This window comes from Ictidomys tridecemlineatus, chromosome 10 (assembly GCF_052094955.1).
Source record: "Ictidomys tridecemlineatus isolate mIctTri1 chromosome 10, mIctTri1.hap1, whole genome shotgun sequence".
NCBI lineage: Eukaryota > Metazoa > Chordata > Mammalia > Rodentia > Sciuridae > Ictidomys > Ictidomys tridecemlineatus.
The window spans coordinates 125,415,711-125,441,136 of NC_135486.1; the positions used below are offsets into that span (position 1 = coordinate 125,415,711).

The following is a 25,426-nucleotide window of genomic DNA, read 5'->3' on the forward strand; positions in this document are numbered from 1 at the left end:
AAGAAAGAAAGAAAGAAGGAAAGAAAGAAAGAAAGAAAGAAAGAAAGAAAGAAACCCAGCAGACATGCTGGACTTGGCTTGGCCCACAGACTATAGTCACCAATCGCTGCTCTAACACTTTACCATTGAAAGGGTAAAGTTTCTAAGCTGCAAAGCCTGAGTTAAAATGTAGAGGACCAGGTATTGTTAAGTTCCTATGCTACACTCAAAACCTGAAATTCCTGTAGCTGTTAGGACAATTCCCGGCACTGCCCAGTAGATATTCCCCCTGACCATTTAGTTATTTAATAACCTAGGACCCTGGGCAGTTTGGCACATAGGCATTCAGGGCCCAAACCCATCAGTTTGAATGTACCCCCCTTCTTAGGACTGACCTATCACTCCCGCCCGACCTGTTCCCGCCAATGAATGTGCTAATCATGGTTAAGAATTGTTGTTCAGTTTTCCCGAGCCTCATGATGATTTGCTCTGATGTATGCAAAGCCCCTGCCCTCCCCAAAAAGTGTACTTAAGCACTGCTCAACCCCTGCTCAGGGCTCTTGGCCGCTCTCCCTTCTTGAGTGAGCCTGGAGCTCCAGCGCGCTGGATTGGATCCTCAATAAATCCCCTTTTGCTGTTGCATGAGCAGGTCTCTTGGTGGTCTCTTCCTCCGACGTTCGCCGGACCCTTACACCATTTCTGCTATGATAGTCTTAATTTCCACTCTTTCTTTCTTCCTCTTTCTTTCACTAAGCACATGACCCCAGCCCCAATTTTTCTTTTTTTCTGCTCATTCTTGGAGGTGCCTGCCCCCTCCCCTCTCCCCCATAGCATCTAGTTTTAGTTTCACAGTTGCAACATTTCTTCTTAAATCTCTGAACATATTAATAAAGTTTTGGTTTTCAGTGTTTTTTTCGCTTGCATAGTCCATTTCCTCCTAATTCTGTTCCTCTTGGTTCTGCCTCTTCTAAGACAGGCATTTCTCAAGGGCGCATCTCTGGTTATCCGCTCAGACGTCTCAAAATCCAATAGAGATCACAGCAGGGGGCCGCCTCTGTGGGGGGGGGGCTGAGCAGGTCATGATGTACTTTCTGGGAGATGGACGTGTTCTCTACCTGGATCCAGGTGTGGGTGACACGGGTGTGCCCACCTTCAGAACTCATGAAACCAATCACTTAAGACCTTTGCATTCCACTTCAAGTAAATCCTCCTGTATCAGGGTCCACTTTATGCTCCGGATGCAGCCCTGGCTGCTCTGTTTCTTTCTCCTCCTCCCTCCCGCTCCCTAATCTCTGGGGAAACAGGATCACCTTCCCCACCCCCCAAATTCGGCAGATTTGCCCGTCCTGGAGAACACACCCACCCACCATAGACATGAAGTCATCCAGACTTGGGGATGGCACCAGAAGATCTCAGAAATGACTGTCTCTGAAATTGACAAGTGGATGACCACTCGACAGAGAAGCCGTGGAATGTAGCCTTGGAGTCACCTCTTCCACAGCCCCTGTTCCTGCTGATGGGCAGAATCACAGCCTTTGGGACAGGAGTCCCCTGTGTTTCTCCTTTGCTAGCAAAGCAATAAACCTTCTTTTTCTTTTTTTCTCAAAACTGCATCCTTATTATTGGATTGGCATTGGGGACAAGGACAGAGCTTTTGGCAACATTGCCTCAATTTTTAAAAATACAATTTTTGTGGGCTGGGGCTGGGGCTCAGTGGCAGAGTGCTTGCCTTGCACCTGTGAGGCACCGGGTTCCATCCTCAGCACCACATAAAAACAAACAAAATAAAGATATCGTGTCCACGTATGACTAAAAAAAATATTTAAAAAAATACAATTTATGCAATTTATAAAAGCAAGCTGATGAGAAACGGATTTGTGGCCTGTTGACTCGGGTTTCAATATGGGGAGTTTGGGCTGGGCTTTTTCCTTGGGAAATCCCTGAGGTCACTGTATCTGTGTGTTGTTAGTTAACTCAGACAATAAGATGAAAGACAGCACTAAGGCTGGGGCTGTAGTTCCAAGGTACAGCTCTATGTGAGGATTTGTGTTCCATCCCCAGCACACACAAAAAAAAAAATCAAATAAAGAGCTAATACAAACAGGCTAAAAAAAACCAAAAGGCAATTTGGAGTATTATAGAAACTTCTCAGGGAGAACAACTCTAACCAAATACTCATCACTCAACATTCAGAGGAGGAAAGGGGCCCATCTTAGGTTCTCCTGAGACCTCAGAAATGACTGTCTCTGAAATTGACAAGTGGATGACCACTCGACAGAGAAGCCGTGGAATGTAGCCTTGGAGTCACCTCTTGGAGTCACCTCAGAAAGTCAAGGGCAGGCCCCACAGTTCTGGAGGCCCAAAGTGAAGGCCAGGTTGATGGAGGAGGCTGGGGGCTCCCACATTCAGGATGGAACAGCCACACCTCTGGTGGTACAGACCTCCCCTCATTGCTGCCCAGAGGGCCCAGGGTCAGCCCCCCGTGTGTCCTCTCTGGGGACTGAATCTCCAGGCTTTGTAGAGCAGGGGAGGGGCAGCGAGCGCCCAGTGGCTCTGCTGGAGGACATGTGAGTGTTAAAGCCCTTCTTAAACCAATCCGCCTGCTTTTAGCACCAGCTTTACTCTCATTTCCGTCAACACCGGTGCCTTCTGGGGGATTTGCCGGGCTCCCTGGGCTGCCCACGATCCGTGTCAAGTTCCCATACAGAGCAGCCTCCTCTGTCTGTTCAATCAGCTCCCACAGGACATCTGCCTTCCAGTTTCCAAAATGCGGCCGCTGGTGTCCCCCTCCTCAGTCCTCCCTGAAGTGCCCTGGGAGGCAGCATCTGAGACCCCCAGAGGTCCAGGTCAGAGTCTGCAGAACCTGTGACCCTGTGACCTTACGTGGCAAAGAGACTTTGCACATGTGGTTCAGGTGATGGACTTTGAGCTGCGGAGAATATTCTGGATTATTGTTACGCTGTGATGTGTCCCCAAATTCATGTGCTGGACCCTGAATTCCTCCACTGGGAGGTGGGGCCTAGCAGGAAGTGTGAGGGTCACCAATAAATGAACGCCTTTCTCTCCCGCATTGAGTTATTGCTCTGTATGGACAACCACCATGAGATCAGGTTGTTAGAAGTGAATCGCCCTGAGTCTTGCCTCTTTCACGTGTGCCCACTTCCCCTCTGCTGTCCATCATGGGCTGAAGTAGCATGAGACTCTCACCAGACGCTGAGGCTCTTCCCAGCCTCTAAAACCATGACGCCAAATAAACCTCTCTTCTTTATAAATTAGCCAGTTTCCAGTATTTTGTTATTGCAGTAGAAAATGGACTAGGACACCAGTCTAATGCCATGCATCATTAAAACCTTCTCTGGCTGTGGTCAGGGAGAGTGATGCAGTGGGAGGGGGCCAAAGAGATGCTACCTTGTCGTGGGGTCCACAGGGAGTCGAGGACTGAGGGACGCAGGTGCCTTTTGGAATCTGGGAAAGTCAAGAAAGTTTTCCTACCAATATCCTATTGATACTTTGATTTTAGCTCAGTACTTTTGATCTGGTATGTAGAACTGTAAGAAAACAGATTTGTGCAGCGGCTTGGGAGGCTGAGGCAGGAGGATCACGAGTTCAAAGCCAGCCTCAGCAAAAGTGAGGTGCTAAGCAACTCAGTGAGACTGAGTGAGGCTGGGGATGTGGCTCAGTGGTTGAGGGGCCCTGAGTTCAATCCCCAGTACCAAAACAAACAAACATACAAACAAACAAAAAACATTAAAACTATTTTTTTCTTTTTTGGTTTTAGGAAACTAATTTTGTGGTGATTTGTCATGGAAGCGATTGAAGGCTGATGAACATACTGCTGCAGTTGGGAGGTTGAATGTCCTGAGACCCGTGAGTTTAAAGCCTTGGTCCTCAGCTGGTGCCACGGAGAGCCAGAGAGACCTTTAAGATGGGGCCCAGTACAGGTCTTGAAGTCACTGGGGGTGTATATCCTAGAAGGAAACCCTTCCTCCCCATTCCTTTCTCACTCTTTTTTGATGCTGGGGATCAAATTCAGGGCCTGGTGCATTCCAGGCAAGCGCAGGACCACTGAGCTATACCTTCAACACTTTTCATTTTTTTATAATGAGAAAGGGTCTCACTGAACTGCCCCGGCTGGCCTTGAACTTGAGATCCTCCTGCCTCACACTCCTGAGGAGCTGGGATTAGAAGCATGCACCACCAAGCCCAGCTACCTTTTCACTCTGTAAATGGATTACCTCAGGTATGTCATTACAGTAATGGAAAGCTGACTATCACACATACCTTAAAAAAATTCACTCACTATTCTTTGCATATGGCTCGAGAACACAGAAGTTAGACGGTCTTTAACCAGAAGTCACCACTCAAACCTGCGGTCACCTCTAGCCCTTCATGACATGTTCTCATCTAAGTCACTTTTGAATTTTGTGTCACTAAACCTATTCCTGTTTTCCTTGACTGTTCATCTTTTAAGCCAATTGACGGCTCCCTCTCTCAGTCTTGAGACATTCTCTGGCTCCCTTGGCTACATGTGCCCCTGGTGTCCTCCAACTTCACCAGTTGCTCTTCTCGGCTGTTTTGTTAGATTATTTTCCACATGATCTCAAAAGTGTGGTGTTCCTCAGTCCTGCAGCCTCTTCTGTCCCTTCTCTCTCTCTCTCTCTCTCTCCTGTGTGATCTCACGACTTTCAAAACCATCTTTATGCATATGGTGTGATATCCTATCACCAGCCAAGTCTCCTCCTCAGCTCCTGCCTCTCATGATCAAATCCTCACTGGACATCTTCACTCAAACCTGACACATGTTTCTTGAATCTGGAATTTCCCCCAAAGGCCCGTATGCTGAAGGCTTGGGCACCAGCCAAAGGTGGTGGGTGGAATCCTTTAAGAGGCAGGGCCAAGCGGGAGGAAGTTAGGCTATTGGGGGCGTGCCCTTGAAGGTGATGTTGGACCACGCCCCTTCCTCTCTCTTTCTTTGCTTTCCCATCACCATGAGGGATGATGGCCCCGCCACATACTCCCCTCATGATGCTCTGTCTTGCCACAGGCCCAAAAGCAATGAAGCAAACTATGGACTGAAAACTTTGGATCTATGAGCCAAACTCAACCTTTCTTCCTTATAGATTTATTTTCCTGGGTGGTCACAGCAAGGGAAATCTGACTAACACACTCCTCAAGTTAAAAATCTTTGTGGTGCTGGGCATGAATGGAACCTGGGGCCCACACACGCTAGGCAAGCACTCTACCATTGAGCCATACCCTCAGTCTATGTAGCAGAATTCTGTCACCAAATCTCTTCCCTCCCGTGAGTCTTCCCGTCATCCACGTGTGTATCCAATCCCCAAGCTCCAAGTTCACCTCGATTCTCTTCTTCACCTAACCAATCAGCACATTCTGTAGACTTTGTCTCCTAAACGTTTAGACGATGTAATTCGTCAGCTTTTCCTTGCTGTAATGAAAGACTTGAGGCAAGCTATTAAGAAGGAAGGTTTTCAGCTCACAGTTTGGGAGGCTCAAAGTTCAGACAGCATTGCATCGGCTCTGATGAGGGTCCCTCGGGCTGCACTACATCATGGCGGGTGTGCATGTGAGTACCTCCTTGGATCTGTGTGGTCTCTCTCTCCAATCACAGACACTCCGCCCTAATGACCTAATCTAATGACTTCCCAGTGGTTTGACCTCTAAACACCATCATCAGATTAATTTTCCCCTTAATATTAAGACTTCAGGATTAAACCCCTCCATGAATTCAGGGGGTTTAATTCACCGCGTTCAAGCCATAGCCGAAGAGACCTCTTCTCCCTGGGTCCAGGCCCTGCCTACACCCCCCCCCCCGCCACCCCCCCCATCACCACGGTGACCTCCCTCTGGTGTTTTGTGTCCACGCTGGCCCAGAGCTATCGATTCTCCCCGGAGCAGCCCAAGGGATCATTTAAAATGTCAATCAGATTATATCACTTCCCCCACTAAAAGCTTCCAAAGGTTTCCCAATCCCATCTAGGATAAAATCCATTCTCCTCCGTTGGGGCTTGACGAGGCTTAAGTGATCTGATCCATTCCCGTCTCACCCCATGACTCACCCCATGTCATTGTCCCTATTCTCTGCCCTGTCCTAGCCACACACTGATCTCTTATTCCTGGCAGTCACCAAACTCTAGCAGCCTCTGGGCCTTTGCACCCCCAGTTCTCTTTGCCTGGGTGCCGTTTCCCCCGGTCTTTCCAGGGTTAGCTCCTCCCACTCCCCAGGCTCTATCTTCCCTGTCTCCACCACGCAGAGTGGATTTCCTCAGCAGAGGGTTTGGAACTTGACGATCCTATTGGTCTGTTTACTTGTGTTTTACTTGGGCTCTCTCATTAGAGATAAGCCCCAGGGGTGCAGGGAGGGTGTTTTTCACCCTCGAGTTTCTAGTTTCTGGTCTAGTTCCACCGTCCAGTTTCTATAGGATACAGTGAACTCTGTTGAGTGACTGAATGAATGAGCGCTAACCTGGACTGCGCCAGTGTCTGATTTCATTTTCACAGAGACCCTCTGAGGCTGTCACACTGGACTACATTTCCCATCTTCCCTTGCAATGAGCCCTTATGGCCAATGCTTGCAGCCGGTCGTGAAAGCAGCTGGTTTCAGATTTGGCTCATAAAAACCTTCAGCGCGAACCTCACAATCTCTTATTCATGTGCCAGCTTCAGGCAGAGGATCCAGCAGTGAGGTCCGAGGTGCTGGGTGACAACAGAGTCACCAGACGGGAGGATCCTGGGTCCCTGAAGGATTGCATGGGGCAGAGCCGCCCCCCTCCCGCGGAGCTCCTGTGGACATCCAGGCTGGTTCTCCTTACACCAAAACACCACGCGTAGGTGGCTGCTGAGCAGCACCCGGGTCACGCTTTCGCTCACAAGTGTTCACTGAATGCAGATGTGTCCTCTGCACCGACCCACAGCCGAGCCGAGATGCTGTGCTCACACCTCCCTGATGACACACCATGCCGCATGCTCGTGTGAGTGCTTTGTCCCCACGAGGCTGTGAGTCCCTCCAGAGAGGAGTCTGTGTCACCCTCATCTTGGTGGCCTCAGCAGCCAGTCCCTACGAGACCCCAGGGCAAGTTCGTTCCGTCCAGGGGAGAGTGGACATCTGCACCCCTCGCGGCCTCTCTTCCCTAAGACTGGCCAAGAAAATCCAACTCTTTCAGGCCCGGAGGGAAGAAATGACGTCCCCAGGGTCACACAGAGGCAGGACGTGGCGGGCTCAGCCTGCCCAGGGCTGCTCACTGGGCAGCTGCCACTCAGGAGTGAATCCTAGTGCCCTCCTGGGCCTGGAGAAAGGCTAGGAGAGGTGGTAGGAGGGGTCTTTGGGGGCAGCCACCGATGCCCCTGAGCCCCCAAGGTGACCTCAACCAGCCTCACTGCCCCGTGCCCTTCCTCCAGCAGCTGAGAAGTGTCCCGGAGCCGTCCCTCCACCCTCCGCCGGCTCTGCCTGGCAGCCTGGGCGTCCACATCAGTCAGTATTTTTAGCTTCACCACCTGGCACCTGTGGTCACTGACTCTGCCCAGCCTGGCCTGGCGGGATCCCCTCTTTAAGCCTTAAAGGGCCAGAATCGGCCAGCTAAGGAGGGAGACCAGCAAACACAGGCAGCCGTACCCCCAGAGCAGGAGGCAGAGGCGCCTCCCCTACAGGGGTCTCCAAAGTGGGAGGCGGGAAATAGAGGGAGGAGGGGGCAGGATCTCACCGCTGCCCGGCCCTTAGGCCTGTGCCTGTCCCTTTCTGGAGCTTCCCAAATGCCAGTGGCTCACCAGGCGGATGGGTTCCCATGCCACATCTGTCCCCTCCAAGACCCGTGGCACCAGGCGCAGGGCAGGGCCTGACAGCCATCCACTCGGGGAGGTCCAGAGACCATTCATTCATTCCCCGGGTGTTCAGAGGCCCGGGCTGCACCCTTCTGTCTGCACACTGCTGTCGCCCGGGATTCAGGGGGTGCATCTGCATGCACAGCTGACTCCCTCGGGCCCCTAACACGCCCCGTGAGCCCTCAGGTCCTCTCATTGCTTGCTCGGCTGTCCCTGGATCAAGTCCTCTGCTCAGCTGTCAAGGTCCTTTGAGGTCTGTGCCCCCACCCTGTCCTTGTCACCACCATCCCCGCCTAAGTTCTTTTTCAAACCCCTGAGCAGCTGCTCTTGGAGTTCCCAAGGTGGATGTCCCTTCTCAGGGGTCAGTCACCCCCTGGGAGAGCATCGGCACTTTTCTTTGGTCCTGGGGATTGGGCGCAGGGGTGCTGTGTGGCTGAGCCTCCTCAGGGTCTTGCTAAGTAGCCCAGGCCGGCCTGGAACCTGCCATCCTCCTGCCTCGGCCTCCCCAGTGGCTGGGGCCACAGGCGTGGGCCAGCAAGATCCACACTTTAAGACAGAGCTGGAGGGGGCTCGAGGCTCCGGCCTTTCCTGCTGACCCCCTTTTCTCTGTACGCCCACTCCCACCAGGGAGCCTGTCGCGCTGTGCCCAACCTATCTGCCTATCTCTGTCTCTGCGCACAGGCTGTCACCCCGTGGGGGCTGGGGCAAGAGCTCCGGTCCTCTGCTGAGTCTCCCAGGGCTCTGGGTGCCCAGTCACCGTCACAGAGTAAGTGAACAACCAGGCCAGGGAGGATCTTCCCATTGCACAGATAAGAAGACCAAGGTCCACAGAGCGGAACTCACGGACCCAGGCCCCGCACAGGGAGTTGAGGAAGAAACTGGTACAGGCTGCAGGAAGTGCACCAGGCCCTCCAGTCTGCTGGGGGGTGATGCACCCGACTTGTCCCCGCACCTGCCCTTCTCCCCACCTACGCCGGTGCTGACTCAGGCGGTGATGGAGGCTGGGCGCCCTGGGCAGAGGTGACCCCTGTCACATTGTCCAGCCATGCCCAGAGTCCGTGGGCATGGCCTGGGGAACACACTCGGCTGGAGGCTGGGCTTCCCTGCAGGTGGGGGTGGGGAGAGCTGGCAAAGGGATAATTATAGTCCTCGGGCTGTGGAGCCCCACCGCCCCCGAACAGCCCCTCTCCCGACTTAGGGACGTCGAACTCACACCTGCGCCTACAAACCTGCACACACACTCACAACCACACACACGCACCCCCAACACCCAGTCACGCAGCCGCACATACTTCTATCATTGCCGCCGCCCGCCGCGTCTTACACACACACACACACACACACACACACACACACACACACACACACTTTCACTTATTAATTCAACAAAGACTGAATATCTGGTCGGTGCCAGTGGCTGTGGGAAGGGAGGGAGGCTCTCAGGGCAGGGTGGACCTGGGGCTCCCAGGAGGCCTCCCTGGAGGAGGAAGCACTGCTCCGGGCCTGGTGCAGGGAGGCGGGACGGGAAGCCTGGACAGGGTTTCCCTGGGACCCAGGGAGTGGGAGGAGGTGGGCAGTGTCTTCCAGGGTCGCAGAGGCCTGGAACACCCAGCCGAGGCTCGACTTGATCCCGTGGGAGCCAGAGAGCCACGGAAGGCTCCGAGCAGAGCAGCCCCCTGGGAGGGACAGGGAGGTCCCTCTGGGGCTAGGGTGGGAGAGATGGGGAGAAGGCTTTGGTGACCACGGGGCTGAGTCTGAGCGGGATGGTGGAGGGGGACGGCGGACTCGCAGGCAGCCCCTCCAGGCCCTGGGCTCTGCCCCCACCCCGCCCACCTGCTGCCCACGGCAGACACTGACCTCTGCAGGGGGACCTCCTGGAGCGGCTCCTCTTCCTCCTTCCTGTGGAAGCAGACCAAGCAGAAGGCGGGCACATCATCGGCTCCGCAGCCCAGGGGCCAGGCCGGAGGCAGCTCCAGGACAGGGCAGGGGCGGCTGCTGGCAGCCTCGGCAGCATCGTCCCTGGCCAGGGCAGGGGTCCCCGAGCCAGCATGCTCCAGGGTCAGCAGCCTGTCGGCCTCGGGGCCCCGCACCTGCCTGCCCGCCACCTGCGCCTTCTGGCTCAGGTTGCCCGTCGCCTCGGTGGGTGAGGAGCCTGTGGCTCTGTCCCTCAGGAGCGCTTGTCCTGACCCCTGACAGGGTTCCAGACACAGTGCTGGGCCTGGGAAAGCAGCTTGTCACTGCCTGGGCTCCGGGGTGGCTGGCAGGTGGCCACAGGTCCCCTCCCTGCCCCTCTGGAGCCCTCAGCCCCTCAGCCGCCCACCCTGCAGCTGTCTATGGGAGGCAGCACAGGGAGGACAGGCCTGCAGAGGACCTGCCCTTCTGTCCATCTGTCTGTCCAGCTGTGTGCTCCTCCCTGTCCAGGCAGCCGGCGCAGGGATGGTTTCCCTAAGAAAGTTTGCTCTCCGGTGCTGGGGTGGGTGGCACCAGTGGCCTCCAGGAGATTGGGCTGAGACCTCCAAAGCGAAAGGTGGATGAGGACCAGGGGAGGCTGGCGCGAGGTCCACGCTGGGCCCCAGGAAAAGTTCTGGCCCCCGCAGTCTGCGGCCGGCTCCCGGACCGAGGCTCCCCCGGCGCGCAGCGCTCCTGCTCCCTGCGCTCCAGTGGCGGCTCCGCGGCCGGCTGGGCTGTGGGTATTAATAGCTCCACATTCACGCTGCGAAGCCGGGAGGTTAACTCCTTCCCTGCCACAGCACCGAAGGCAGGCGGGCGGGCGGGCGGGGCGACAGGGACGGGGCCTCAGTCCTGCACCCGCCGTGAGCCGGTGCCGCAGCGGGACCCTCACTACCGCCTCCCCCCTGCGAGTCCTTGCGCAGCCCCGGGCACCTGGATCTTGGTCAGACATCCCAGGCTACCTGGATCCTTCGTGTGCACCTTCAGGAGGCTGCGCAGGACGGTGGGCTCAGGGTGCCACCCCTGGGATGATCAGGGGTCCCCAAATCCCTCCACATTCCCCTAAAAATCATCTCTGGCAGCCCTGGGTCCAGATCCATCACCAGCTTCGGTGGGAACCAGAGACGAAGCTGATACCGTGCCTGGAGAGCCTAGGGAGGACTCAGAGCCAAAACCGAGTTTGCATGAAGAATGTTTACTGAGCACCTGCTTTGCGCAGGGCACACGGAAAGGGAGAGGGCAGGTGTTCTTGTTCCCTTGGCGGGTCAGCAAGTCACTGCAGGAGGTTGACGGGGCCCTTGACCAGGTGCCCCAGCCTGCAGTCGGGGGTCCAGGCCGGGCTTCAGCCCCCGCTCACCTCGGCTGCAATACACGACGCGCAGGATCATTCACAGTGGCCTGGGAGCCCCGGAAACAAAGGAAACTGATATTCAGACGGTGAAAAGCGCTGCTGCAGCAAGGGAGTTTCCACCAGCAGGAGAATGAGAAGGAATCAGGCAGAGATCTGGAGGGAGAACATTCCAGAAGGAGGGACCTCTGAAATCCAGAGGCCAGAATGCGTTTTGGCACTTGAGGGAGAATGTGGGAAGCCGAGAAGATCTTTGGGGGTGCACCTTGCAGAGGGAGCAGGGGTTTCCTGGGGCTCAAGAGGTGGGGTGTCACCAGCTGAGAGAATAGAGCAGGTGAAGCCCGGAGCCACGTGAGGTGGATGGTGGAAGTGACAGAAGGTGGAAGTGATGGGAGAGGGATTTAGGAGGTTCTTGTCCCAGAGTTACCTCTCTGAGGGGGAAGGGTGGTGGAGGAAAATGGAAATGGAAACTCGGGTCCAAGTTCAGGTATGGAGACCAGCAGGCAGAGGCTAGGAAGGAGCCATCTGTATTTCTTGACCTGGATTCTACTGGCTGGGTGAGCAGGGCTGCGCTTCCTTGGCCAAGAAACTCTGGGAGATGGGATCAGAGCCACCATGTATAGTTGTTTAGGCTGTGCACTGTACAGCCCAGGCTGGCAGACAGGCGGGGGCTGATGTCCTTCCTCCTTCTGCTTTGCCAGGCCTTGTACTTTGGTATGGCGACAGCGTAGAAGTTTGCCTTGTACTAATAGTCCACCCCAAAGTTACCTTTTTTCTTACACATAAGTCTGAAGGGTGCCTTTTCCTGTGGGTTCACCAAGAGGGGTGCCTCTTTCTAACTGGTCTGTTTAGGGAGCTCGTTTTATATAGTTGGTCCTCTTAGAGGGGCACCTTTTTTTGAATTGTTCTCCCCAAAGGGGGTGATTTCTTCCTGCCAGGTTCAAAGGGGGCCCCATAAATTGGGCTGAGGGGGAAGACCCAGAGGCCACCGGTTCTAGAGCTGGGGACCTGCTCTGTGGCTTTGGATCAGTCCCTGTGTCTCTCTGGAACCACAGACTCCCAGACTTAGCTAAAGCCCAGTGGCCCAGCTCCTGACCAGCACAGAGGAGGAGAAGGAGCCCAAACAGGGGCTCCCTGAGGTCCACAGTGACACAGGGCTAGCGCCCCGTCTCACGGTTCCACCTGCCCTGCTCCAGCGTCAGCGTGGTTCACTGGGGACTTGGTATTTCTTCCAGGGGAGGACAGAGAATGAGAGGGGAGAAAAGGAAGGGGGGAGGGGAGAGGGGGAGGGGGAGGGGGGAAGGGAAGGGTGGCCGTGCTATGGCTCCTTGGGGTGGAGGTCAGAAGGGGCCAGGGTGGCCCTGGCCTCTAGGTGTCCCTCCCTGCTCCCCCAGGCCCCATGGGACGGTCATTTGCAGATGTTAATTATTCAGGAGGTTGTGCTTTGCCTGGTTCTAATGCACTCTGATGGCGTTCTCTAGCTAATGGGGAAAATCGATAGGTTTTAATTCCTCGTGGCTGCGAAGCTCTGTCTGTCTCCTGTTTGGGTGGCAGGGGTCTGGCTCTCCAGGAGGCTGGGGTCCTCCTTCCCTCTTCCACCCTCACCCCCACCCTCACCCCCACCCCCATCCCACCCCGCCGGCTCCTGCCTCCAGTCTGGGTAAGGGAGAATTGGAGACCCAAGGCCACTTCAAGCTCGGCCCCCAACACCATGGAGAGACTGAGCCCTTGAATCTCAGCCACCTGCTGCCCTCCAAGAGGGATGGGGGCTTCCCCAGCCTCCGTGCCAGACCTAGGGGACAGATGTGCCAGCTGGCAGGGGTAGCTAACCCGCTCTGGGTGGGGCTGGAGTCAGGCCACAGCCCTCCCCACCGCTCAGGGTCAGCTATGCTCCACCTCCTAGGGTGCGTGTGGGGAGGAGTCTGAACCCCTACATCTCCAAGGAGTTTGAAACGTAGATTTCTGTCGTGACATTTATGGGCGGTTGGTTATACATGTTGGGCAGTTTCTGTGCAGGACCGAGAGCTGAGAGGCTGCGTACCATCCTCAGGAGCTCATCTCATCTCAAACCACATCCTCTTCCTGAGCTGGTGTCCTCTAAGATTCCCGTAATTATCCTGTGAACGGAACGACCTCTCTTGTCCGGCAGGTGCCTGTTATTATTTATTTATTTATTTGCTGGTACCTGGGGAGGGAATCAAGAGTCGCTTTGCCATGGAGCTGCCCATCCTCAGACCTTTTTATTTTATTTTATTTTTGAGACAGGAGCTTACTAAATTGTTGAGGTTGGCCTTGAACTCGCCGTCCCTCTTCCTCAGCCTCCTGAGCTTCTGGGATCCCAGGTGTGCGCCAGGACGACAGGTGTGTGTGTGTGTGTTTTCAAAGTGTTAATTAGGCAAGGGGAAACATTTCACGCGCGTGGTTCTCTTGATAATGCTATTTCCAAAACATAACCTCCATAAAAAGATGAAGAAATAAAAGGTGAGGTTGTGCCTGCTTCCTGATGGCCCAGGATTTTCCTGATAGCCTGGAGCCCGCCTCGGTGGCCTGAAATTGTTCTGACCACCTAGAAGGGCTGTCCATGGGGGCCCGACCCTATTACCACGGTCCTCTGGAACTCAGGATCTGGACTGAGAGGACGATGACCATCAGACCGCAGGGGTCATCTCCACCTTGGCCCCGACGGTCCCTACCCCTCCCACCCAGGCCCCAGCAGGCACCAAGCCCAGGGGCTTTGGAGGCGCAGACCTGGCTGGAGCCCCTCCCACACTTAGGCTCAGTGCTCCCTTCCTACACCTCTGGATTCTCCCTCTCAGACTCAGGCCTGCAGATGCTGACGTTGTCCTTCTCCCCAATTCCTGGCACACTGTTATTCTTGGTCAATGCAGGGTCCCTCTCTTATTTTTTAATTTATTAAATTTTCTTTTTGGTACCAGGGATGCAACTCAGGGCCACTCGACCCCTGAGCCCCATCCCCAGCCCTATTTTGTATTTTATTTAGAGACAGAGTCTCACTGAGTTGCTTAGGGCCTCACTTTTGCGGAGGCTGGCTTTGAACTCTCGAGCCTCCTGCCTCAGCCTCCCGAGCCCCTGGGATGACAGGCGTGGTGCACCATGGCTCCTGGCTGCCCCTTGTTTTTGTCCAAGTCTCCAATCCCCTTTTCCCCCTGGAATACTTGGCAGGATGGCATGGCGCACAGAGCCACTGACAACTTAAAGGTCCCGTTCCACGTCTGTGGTGGCTCTTTCCCTCTGGGACCTCTGAGGCTTGGATCAAACATTTTCCCCTTTGACACACCCATGTATGGGCTGGTATTTTTCAAAATTCTTCACTAAAGAACCGATGGATCACCTGGGCCAGAATCCCGCTTGCTCATCGCGGGAGGGAGAAGCACATACTGAGATGACCAGCTCTCATTTATTTGGCTCCCTTTCCTATTTATTTTTTTTTTGCCCATGCTATGCAAGTGCTCTGCCATTGAGCCACAACCCCAGCCCTGGCTCTCACTTCAGGTGCAAATCCAGTGCTGACGGGATGCTCACCCCAGACTGGATGAGATGCTGCACAGTACACGTGGCGGCCCAGATTTCCAGAGAGGAAAGGGTCCTCAGCCCCATGTGGGTGAGTAAGAGATGACATTTCTCTTTCTGTTAATCAAGATACTGCTGAGCTGCTGTAACAAAGAAGCCCCACATCCCAGATTCAAACAAGTCTTCTCACAAAGTCATCAGAAGCATGTGGCGAAGTTTCATTTCAGGTTTGGCATGAGGAAAAAGGCTTGTGGCCCAGCTGGTGCCAAGAGCCCTTTCTCCCTTATAGGAGAGTGACAGTCCCTGTTTGACCAGGCTCAAGAAGAAAGAAAGTCTGATTCCAGGTCATCAGAATGCCCTCCTGACATCCAAGTGAATGGGAAACTAGTTTCCTTAGAAGCCTGACTTCAAGTTCATCAGAGTGTTTCTGAAGCCTCTTGTCGAGAATGCCAACGTCTTCCCAGAAAGCAGTTTTGGAAATTAAACCATCTTGAAAACAAAAAAAAAAAAAAATAAAGTGATGTCCTTAACCATACTGATTTTCCTGATCCCAGGTGGGATCTGTCTCTCAGGTAGTAGCCCGAGGTGATTATTCCTCTTGGCTGAAGCTGCCTCCTTTGAGCCCTTGAGGAGGCAAGATGGAGGGATGCCCAAGTGCGGACCCTCACGTCCACTCATTTCTTTTTTTTTTTTAAGTCTTTTTTTTCTTTTAGCTGAAGATGGACACAATACCTTTATTTTATGTATTTATGTGGTGCTGAGGATCAAACCCAGTGCCCCATGCATATGAGACAAGTGCTCTACCGCCCAGCCACAACCCCAGCCCATGCCCACTCATTCCTATCACCAAGAGCTGGTCCCTGGTGACAAGGAGGTTCCATTTCTGCCGCACAGCCACAGGCAGTGCTAAATCTGGGGCAGAGGTGGGGCAACACTAAAAGCAGTGGTCAGGAAAGCCTAATTCTGGGCGCTGGGGTTGTGGCTCAGCGGTAGAGCGCTTGCCTTGCACGTGTGAGACCCTGGGTTCGATTCTCAGCGCCACATAAAAATAAATAAACAAATAAAAAAAAAACCCAAGGAAAGCTTAATTCACAACTGAGGCTCTGCCTCCTGCCGTGAACCATTTCATGTTTTTTATTTATTTTATTTTTAATTTTTGGTACCCGGGATTGAACCAGGGGTGCTTAACTGCTGAGCCACATCCCTAGACCTTTTTAAAAATATTTTATTTTGAGACAGGATCTCGCTAAGTTGCTTAGGGGCTTGCTAAGTTGCTGAGGCTGGCTTTGGACTTGTGATCCCCGTGCCTCAGCTGGGATTACAGGCGTGTTGCACCACCGCACCGGGCTCTTGGTCTTTTTCATTGAGAAAATATATAAAGGCAAGAGTTTATATTGGACCAGGGGGATAAAAGCTCAAAAACACAGATTATGTGATGTGTTTGAATCTCTTGAGAAGAGACTTTCGGTTTTGACTTTCATTTTGCATAATGAAGGTAAATAGAAAAAAAAAAACCGAAGCAATCGTGAACTTTAGGAAAAACAAAGAGTCGCACAAGAAAGGGAATATGTAATCATAGACTTCTAGGTGCCCGAGCTGTGGGTCACTTACAAAGGTGTAATCTTATAAATACTACAAATCATTTTAACCCAAGAGGATATATGACCATATTGGGAAGAGGAGACAGGAAGCCTGTGTGTGGGAGAGGACAGATGAGGGTATAAGAGAACTACGACACTTTCATTTTGGTAGTAGGGAAGTAATGTCAAAAGTCAAGAAATAGCTGTATTTGCATGTTCTTTAGACTCTTGCCATTCAAAGAATAGTCTGTGGACCAGCAGCATCAGCATCACTGGGAGCTTATTAGAAATGCAGAATCTTGGAAGCTGCCCCAGACCTGCTAAACCCAAACTGGTTTGGTTTGATATATTGTGTGTGTGTGTGTGTGTGTGTGTGTGTGTGTGTGTGTGTGTGTGTAGTGCTGGGGATCGAACACAGTGCCTCCTTGTGTAAGCCAGCTAAGGGTTCCACCACTGAGCTACACCCCCAGCAACCTGCTCCTCCCCTCCCCTGAATGTATTTTTTAAAATATTTATTTTTTAGTTTTAGCTGGATGCAATATCTTTATTTTACATTTAAGTGGTGCTGAGGATCGAACCCAGTGCCTCCTGCATCCTAGGCGACTACTCCACCACTGAGCCACACCCCAGCCCTCCCCACCATGTATTTGAACAAGATCCCCAGGTGATTTGCATAGTTCCTTGAAGTTTGGAAAGCCCTGACTTGGAGAGCTGGGGTAGACCTCTTGCATGTACAATGATCTGGGCTGGAGGACTGTGCCGGAGTGGGGACCTGACTTAGAACCCTAAACAGAAGGAACAGTGAAAAGGGTTGAGTTCATCGCCTTTAGGAAGAGAAAGGCTGAAGTAGAGTCGGGGAACGCTAGCTTTTCATGCAAGTTTTAAACTGCATGGACAATTTATGTCATTGAAGAAAGCAGACCGTGTGCATGCTTTCGGATCCCTACAACACAAAATGCAATGCAAAGGCCTTCTCCGACTAGGGATTCCCCAGGGTCCTCTTAGTCTTGTCAACAGATCCTAGAGCATCCTTCTAGAACATTCCTCTCTGCATATCCAACCTTTGAGCGTGGGGCCATCCATTTATATTTTTAACGGATCAGAGCACTCTGATGCATTGTTGGGCATCTTGAGCTATTTTTGTTCAACCATATCTTAGAGATTATTGCCCCAAAGCACCCACGGATCCCCTAGACTCATTTATAAGTTGCTTTTACAGGATGCCTAGAATGGTAATTTATTTAACTACCCCCCCCCTACTGATGGGAAATGAGGTGGTTTCCAACCTTCTTCTGTTACACAGATTGCTGCCATCAGCATCTTGTAACCACAATGTAGTGTCGGGTTAAGGGCACACAAGCCTGGGAGTGGAAACCCAGGGCTGCCGAGAGCCAAGCATCTGATCTCTGCGAATTTCAGTTCCTGTAGCTGTGAAATGTGGAGCAGAATGATATTGACGGCGCTTACTGTGGGCACTCACGTTTCACCCGCCCTGGGTTCAGCAAGGAACAAGAGATCAAAATCCCTGCCCTTGGGGCTGGGGGTTGTGGCTCAGTGGTAGAGAGCTTGCCTAGCGTGCATGAGGCACTGGGTTCGAGTCTCAGCACCACGTACAAATAAATAAAAATAAAGATCCGTCAACAACTTAAAAAAAAAAAATCCCTGCCCTTGAGGGGCTTAGAGTCTAATGATGGGAGGCAGATAAGAAAGAGAGAGTAATCAAAATAGAGAGGAAGAGCATTTGCCTAGCATGTGCCAGGTCCTGGGTTCAGTACCCAGTGCCACAACACAAACACACACACACACACACACAACCCACACATATAATAAGGGACAAAAGGGGGGGGGGTTTGCCATTTTAGTTAAGGGGGTTACAAATGGCCTCACTGATTGACACAGACCTGAAGGAGACGAGAGCCCTATAAGTACCTGGGGGAAGAGCAAAGGGTTAGGGACAGGGCACTCAAGACCTCCGTGACAGCTGCCGGTGTCGGGAATTACCTCTGCCTTCTGCCGTCTGTCTAGCACTCAGGCTGTCCTGGGCACCTATGCAAAAATGAGTACAGCCCCTGCCCCGTGTGCAGCAGCCCTGTCCCCAGGTGCCAGCAGGAGAGCTGCCCCGTCCCCTGACCTTGTGCTGTGATGGAACCCCCAAAGGACCGCAGTGGCACCAGCCTCAGCTGAAGGAGCCAATGGCCTCAGAGAGGGGCTGGATTCCCAGCCGGGTGGGGTCAGTCCCCAGCAACGGGTGGGGGGCTCGGATGAGATAGTGGCGGGAGGAGGAAGCAGGAGCGAGAGGGGGCTGGGGACGCCCTGTGGGCCCTTGGGGGCTCCCAGAGGGCGTGGGGCGCTGGGTGCGTGTGGTGGAGAGGCTGCAGGGCGGCTTTTGGGTGGGTCTGCGACAGTGGCCCTCCTAGGCCTTGTCCCTCTGAGGTCGGTGCTGGACTTCTCTGTAGAAGCTGAGATCCTGCAGCCTCTTTAGCACTGCGATCTGATTGGAGGCGGAGGAGGAGCTGGGGCGTGTTCTGGCGCGTGCTGATTAACTTAGGGTACACTTATCTGGGATGGGTTGGTGGGGAGGACTGAGGAAGTGGTAGGAGGGCTACCCGATCCTCACCCCAATTTACCCTTAGTGTCACCATGGCCCCAAGGCGACTGTCCTCCAGCCTTGCGCTCTGCCTCTAGCGCCCCCTATGGACACAGCGATGGCGCTGCTGAGGGGCAGGAACGTGGTTTGCGCAGCAGCGGCCTCCGCTTTCCAAGGCCAGCCTCGCAGGGGAGGTTTGAGTTTAGTGCCCGGCGCCGTCACATATCAAGTTCGTGAGGTGAAGACGGGCTCCTCCATGGTCTTTGGAAAAATATGCAGCTGGATTCTCACTCACCAGACACCTCACTCTGCAAAGCCTAGGAAACGAATGGTCAGAGATTTAAAGATAAAACTATAGCCAGGCGCGGTGGTGCACGCCTGCCATCCCAGCAGCTCGGGAGGCTGAGGCAGGAGGATCGCGAGTTCAAAGCCAGCCTCAGCAAAAGCAAAGCGCTAAGCAACTCAGCGAGACCCTGTCTCTAAATAAAATAGTAAAAGGGCTGCGGCTGCAGCTGTGGCTCAGTGGTTGAGTGCCCCTGAGTTCAATGCCCAGTACCAAAGCAAAAACAAAACAAAAACCTATAAAAGGATTTGAATAAAGTATTAATGAATTTAAAAAAATAATGTGGGGAAGTGGGGGGCTGGGGTTGTGGCTCAGCGGTAGAGGGCTCGCCTCGCACGCGCCAGACCCTGGTTTCGATCCTCAGCACCCAAGAGTAAATAAGTGAAATAAAGGTATTGTTTCCAACTACAACTCAAAATAAATATTTAAAAAAAGAATAATAATCTCAGCCGGATGCGGTGGCACATGCCTGTCATCCCAGCAGATCGGGAGGCTGAGGCAGGAGGATCGTGAGTTCAAGGCCAGCCTCAGCAAAACCGAGGCACTGAGAAACTCAGTGAGACCCTGTCTCTAAATAAAAATTAAAAAATAGGGCTGGGGATGGGGCTCAGTGGCTGAGTGCTCCTGAGTTGAATTCCTGGTACAAATCAATCAATCAATCAATCAATCAATCAATCTCAGGGTGAAAAGTTTTCTAGCTGAATGCCAAGTTGAGGAATCACCAAGTTGAGGAATTACCAAATTTAATTTAAAAAAAAATTGGTCTGAGGATATAGCTCAGATGGTAGCGAGCTCGCCCCCCACGCACAAGGCCATGGGTTCAATCCCCAGCACAAAAAAAAAAAAAAAAAGTCTACAGAGCAATAACAACTACCATAAACAAACAGAATAAAACAAGTGACACTTTTTTATTTTTGTGGTGAATGGACACCATATCTTTATTTTATTTTTGCGTGGTGCTGAGGATCGAACCCAGTGCCTCATGCATGCTAGGCAAGCGCTCTACCTCTGAGCCACAACCCCAGCCCCACAAGTGACAATTTTAAAGTGTGTAATACAAACAGTAGGTAGATAAAAGGTCATGTCCATAATGCAAAGTTTGCTCTTAAGAAAGACAAGGACCACAAACCCAACAGGAAAAAGGGAAGAGAACATGAATGGGCAATTCCAAAATAAATGAATAAATAAATAGAAACAGTCTATAAGTATACGGGGAAAGATATTTGACTTTTCTCATTATATAGGTCTTTGACCTTCCTGTTCCTTTGCCTGGAACTAGGGGGCAAGGTAATTGCCACTCAATTCCTTCAGTTCAGTGTCACTCAAGGGCCATAAATGACCCCAAGGGCCTGAACTGCAGGCTAGCTCGGGCAGGAAGGGTCTCCAGGGCATCTGAGCTAAGAGTCTCATCCTGAGGGAAGGAGTCCTTCCTACCGCAGCAGCATGAGGCTGGCAGGGAACCAGCCGGGTCAGTGGGTTCAAGGATTTACTTTGGTTTCTTTTGCTCTGTTTTGCATGCTGGGAATTGAACCAGGTGACTCCCACATGCCAGGCAAGTCCTCTATCACTGAACTATATCATCCCCAGTCCTTTTAAAATTTTTGAGACTAAGTGGCTGAGACTGGCCTTGAACTTGCCGTCCTCCTGCCTCAGCCTCCAGACTAGCTGGGATCACAGGTGCTCCGCACTGCACGGAGCTGGATTGAAGATTCTGATCTTGACCCTGAGAGCAAGCAGAAGCTTGTGACGGTCAGGGAGACACATTTGTGAGTTGAACGGGTTTGTGAGTTGAAAAGATCCCCGTGGCTTCTGGGGACAGAGTGGTGGGGACCCCATGCAGGACATGATCCAGGCTAACAGTGATAGTATCCTGGGTTGGAGAAGTGGCAGTGAAAATGGGGAGCAGAGGATGCATTAGAAAATATTTAGAAGTAAATATCAGAACTTGCCTTACAACAAGTTTGAGCAGGGAGATGTTAAAGATGGTTTCTGGCTTGTGGAACCAGATCAATGGTGTCTTAGTCCATTTTCTGTTGCTATAATGGAATACCAGAGACTGGGTGATTTATAAAGAATAAAGGTTTGTTTCACTCATGGTTCTGGTGGCTGGGAAGTCCAAGAGCATGACTCTGGCATCTGGGGAGGGCCTTTTGCTGCCTCATGACGACAGAGGGCATCACATGACAGACAGACCAAGCTGTCACTCTTCCTCTTCTTAGAAAGCCACCAAAGCCATCATAGGAGCCCTCATCTCCTCTCCGTGCCTCCCAAGTCCCTGCTATCCAGATATGATCAACATAAACTTGGGGCCGCACACGGTGGCGCACACACCTACAATCCCAGCTCTTCTGGAGGCTGAGGCAAGAGGATCGTAAATTCAAGCCCAGCCTCAGCAACTTAGTAAGTCCCTGTGTCAGAATATAAAATGAAAAGGGCCGGGGGTGGGGGCGAAGCTCGTGTGAGAGCACTTGTCTTGCACATGTGAGACCCTGGGTTCGATGCCCAGCACTACAGAAAAATAAAAAAATAAAAAGACCCTTGGAGAGCCAGAGCATCCCAGGCTCTGTTTTTAGGGAGCGTTTGGGTGGCATGTGCTATAGTGTGGCTCTTAAGTGTCTCCCAAAGACCCATGTGTTCTCTCTCTCTCTCTCTCTCTCTCTCTCTCTCTCTCTCTCTCTCTCTCTCCCTCCCTCCCTCTGGCCATGGGGTGAGTGGTTTTATTCCAATGGGCTCCCACCACAGAGTGCGGCTCCACACAGGCCCAAAGTAATGGGGCCTACTGATCACGGACTGAAACCTCCAGAACTTGGAGCCAAGGTGAACCTTATCTCTTTATACGTTGACTACCTCAGGCATTTCGCTACAGTGAAGGAAAGCTAATGCGAAAAATTCGTGCAGAGAGCTGGGCGGTCTCTGCTGTTACTACACACCTGATGGGGGTGAAGCCACCGGGACATCGCCGAGTTCTTTCCAGAAGTGTGCTTGTGGAGAGGAGAAATAAGTTGTGCCGGGAGCAGGCAAGGGAGAGTGACTTTATCATTCTTTTAAGAGGAGAGAACTTTGCAATGTATAAATATTGATGAGTTGTCAAACTTGGGGATTTTTTTTTTTTTGTGCTACACTTTAATGGGTGAAAAATAGCCTCTCAGTGTGGGTTTGATACGCATTTCTCTTGTTATGATTGAACTTGGCATCTTTTCATAGATCTAGGAGAATTTTTTTTTTTTTTTGAGACTAGCTTTTTTATGTTTTTAACGTTTTTCCCACTGGGTCATCAATCTTTTCCTTATTGATTTCCAGGGTCCTCTATATCAGGCAGAATGGCCCTTCATTAGTAATCTGAGTTGCTAAAAGAAGGTGTCGTTTTTCTTTTGACTCTAGTGAGGTGAAACAGACATCCGCTCTTGTGTACGTTTCCGATGATTTGTACAAAGTGGTACAATTCCTATGATTGATGGCTGGGCATCACCTGTCAAAATCACAAATGTATTTGTTCTTTGACTCAACAGTCTCACTTCTGGGAATCAACGTTATAGAGCTACTTGATGTGGAGAAAAATCGTGTGTGTGTGTGTGTGTGTGTGTGTGTGTGTGTGTGTGTGTGTTGGTGGCGTTGACCTTTCTCTTACGAGACCGGAAATAGCCTAGGAGGCCATCAGTTGGGGCTCTGATCATATAAACTATGATATAATCCGCAAAGTGGAATATTTTGCTGCTGTAAAACATTGAAGTTTCTGTGTATCATAATGGAAACATGGCGTTAAATGAAAACAGGGAAGGAAGAGATATTGAGTGTGCCACAGTTTGTACAGGACCTGAGGGAGGTGGGAAACATGAGAATATGTTTGTACTGTAGTTGCATAAAAACACTGAGAAAATCTGGGCCCGATGGCATGTGCCTGTAATCCCCAGGGGCTCAGGAGGTTGAGGCAGGAGGATCGCAGGTTCAAAGCCGGCCTCAGCAATTTAGTGAGGCCATTAAGCAATTTAGCGAGACCCTGTTTCAAAATAAAAAAAAAAAATAGAAAGGGCTTTGGATGTGGCTCAGTGGTTAAGTGCCTCTGGGTTCAATCCCCCGTACCAAAATAAACAAACAGCAATAAAAATCGCACTGGGAAAAAAAGTAAAAGCTGATTACCAGAGAGCGGTTGGACTATGGAAGAATAGGAGACAGAGACGGCAGATGTAGGCTTTAAAAAAATAAATAATAAATAAAACTTGTGAATTTTCTACTTTTTTTTTTTTTTTTTTTGGTACCAGCGATTGAACCCAGGGGTACTCAACCAAGCCACATCTCCAGCCCATTTTTATTTTTATTAGAGACAGGGTCTCGCTGAGTTGCTTAGGGCCTCCCTAATTGCTGAGGCTGGCTTTGAACTAGCGATCCTCCTGCCTCAGCCTCCGGAGCCGCAGGGATTACAAGCGTGCACCACCACACTTAGCTCGATTTTCTACTTTTAAAAAAGGTGAATGGATGGATGCAATTGAGAGAGAGTGTTTGCTGACATGGAAGAGAGACGAAAGTTCCTGAGAAGGGGGGGGAGGGGTGAGATTCAAGGCCCAGGTGTAGCTGTGGGTATCTGCCTCAGTTTCTCCATCCACAAAACAGGGTCTTTGGCCAACCATAAAAAGCACCTAGCCCTGACCTTTGTCAGATGTAGCTCATCTCTCAGCCGAGGCTCAGGCCACTGGGCAGATGCCCGCCCGGGAAGCAGGCCTTGCCCACCACTCCTCCAGGTGCACCCTGGGAGGACTGTCAGTGGTCGGTGGAGACCCGGGTCCCTCTAGGAAGGAAGGGAGGCCTTGGGTGAAGCCGCGAGAGGGGAAGCCGCAGGCCTGCAGCCGTCACTTTGAGAATCCACCCACGCCCTTCTCCACTCGGTGGAGCCCACGGTGGGGACAGATTGGGCCTAAATCTAGCTGAAAAACAGGCCCAGAAGGTGCTTTCGAGAAGCCCGGCGGCAGCTACCGGCACGTCCCACCCTTTGGTTCACAAAAGAGGAAACTGAGGCTCAGAAAGGGCAGAGGACTTGTGTGCAGAGCGCTGCCAGGTGTATGTTAGGTGTCCTGAAAAGCGTCCCCCTAAAATTGGTTTGTTGACTCCTAACTCCCAACACCTCACAATGTGGCTGGCTCTGGCCATGGGGCGTTTAAGGAAATCATGAAGTTAAAATGAGGTCGTCAGGGTGGGCCCTAACCCGATAGGACATGTACCTTTAAAATAAGCCTGTAGAGCCCACGTTTGTAATTTTGGTGGCTCCAGAGGCTGAGGCAGGAGGATCGCGCGCTCAAGACCAGCCTCAGCAACTTAGTGAGGCCCTAAGCAACTTAGCGAGAGCCTGTCTCTGAATAAGATATAAAACCCGCTGGGGCTGGGGCTCAGTGGCTAAGGACCCCTGGGATTGACCCCAGGCACCAAAAAATAATAATAAAAGAAGGGTTTAGGACTCAGACTCACCAAGAGAAACTGATGTAAAGGCTCAGGGAGAAGACGGAGGCCATCTACACGTCAAAGAGTGGTTTCGGAAGAAACTGACCTCCTGATTCCTTGATCTCAGAACTGGGAGGAAATTAGTTCCTGTTGTTGGAGCCTCTGGGTAGGTCCTGTGGCTGGGCCGGTGCCTGACCTCGTCCTCAGCTCTCTGCCCTCGGCTTGGGCTGGCCGCTTGTTTGTCTCTGCTCGGCTCCTTTGACCTCTTCTGCTCCAGGCTCAAAGCCCAGAGATTGTTCGGTTGCTCCTGGGCCCAGGGAGGTGGGGGCGGGTGGGGGCAGGGCATGTGTCAATCATCTCTTTTCCCATCTGCTCCGGGCGACTGCAGCCTCTCTTTGTGATCTCGCCATTTCCCCCACAAGAAGTGGGGTTCTCCTCTAGGATTCCCCAAACGAACTCCGTCTCTCTCCCCGCCCCTCGGGGTACTGCAGGTCAAATCCACCCCGCCCCTCGCCTTCTGTTCCCCAGGAGCAGCCCGGATCTAAAGGGAGGAGACCTGTTCTTGGCGTTCATGTCTCTTCAATAAGGATTTAAGGTACCAGGACACAAATGCCAGAGATTTATGCCCCCCACCCCTTTTTTTTGTTTCATTCCTCGGTGGAATGACAAGGACAGGTTTTGGCTTAACATCAAGGAAGGGGAAAAAAGCAACAATAAGATGCAAAATATCAGAAAGTTAAAAAGGAATGTTTGCTGTTGTCTCAAAAAATCTGATCCTAGGGCTGGGGCTGGGGCTCAGCGGTAGAGCGCTTGCCTTGCACCTGTGAGACCCTGGGTTCAGT

At 52.2% G+C, this 25,426-nt stretch overlaps 1 protein-coding gene and 2 long non-coding RNA genes across 3 annotated transcripts in view; 1 reads left to right on the forward strand and 2 right to left on the reverse strand.

Annotated features, from left to right (window-relative positions):
• Positions 1–10,496, reverse strand: part of Sbk1 (SH3 domain binding kinase 1) — a 51,322-nt gene extending 40,826 nt beyond the window's left edge. Inside the window, exon 1 of the mRNA XM_078024162.1 lies at positions 9,673–10,496. The gene's annotated coding sequence lies outside the window, so the exon portion shown is untranslated. The remainder of the gene's footprint in view (positions 1–9,672) is intronic.
• Positions 10,497–12,520: 2,024 nt separating this feature from the next.
• On the forward strand, positions 12,521–15,170 carry LOC144367513 (uncharacterized). Its single transcript, XR_013426971.1, has 3 exons — positions 12,521–13,262; positions 13,379–13,474; positions 14,774–15,170. It is a non-coding gene; the product is annotated as an uncharacterized LOC144367513 (long non-coding RNA).
• Positions 14,513–25,055, reverse strand: LOC144367512 (uncharacterized). The gene is made up of 3 exons (XR_013426970.1): positions 24,612–25,055; positions 18,852–19,128; positions 14,513–15,133 (listed from the first exon to the last, which is right to left on the reverse strand). It is a non-coding gene; the product is annotated as an uncharacterized LOC144367512 (long non-coding RNA).
• Between the last annotated feature and the right edge of the window lie 371 nt (positions 25,056–25,426).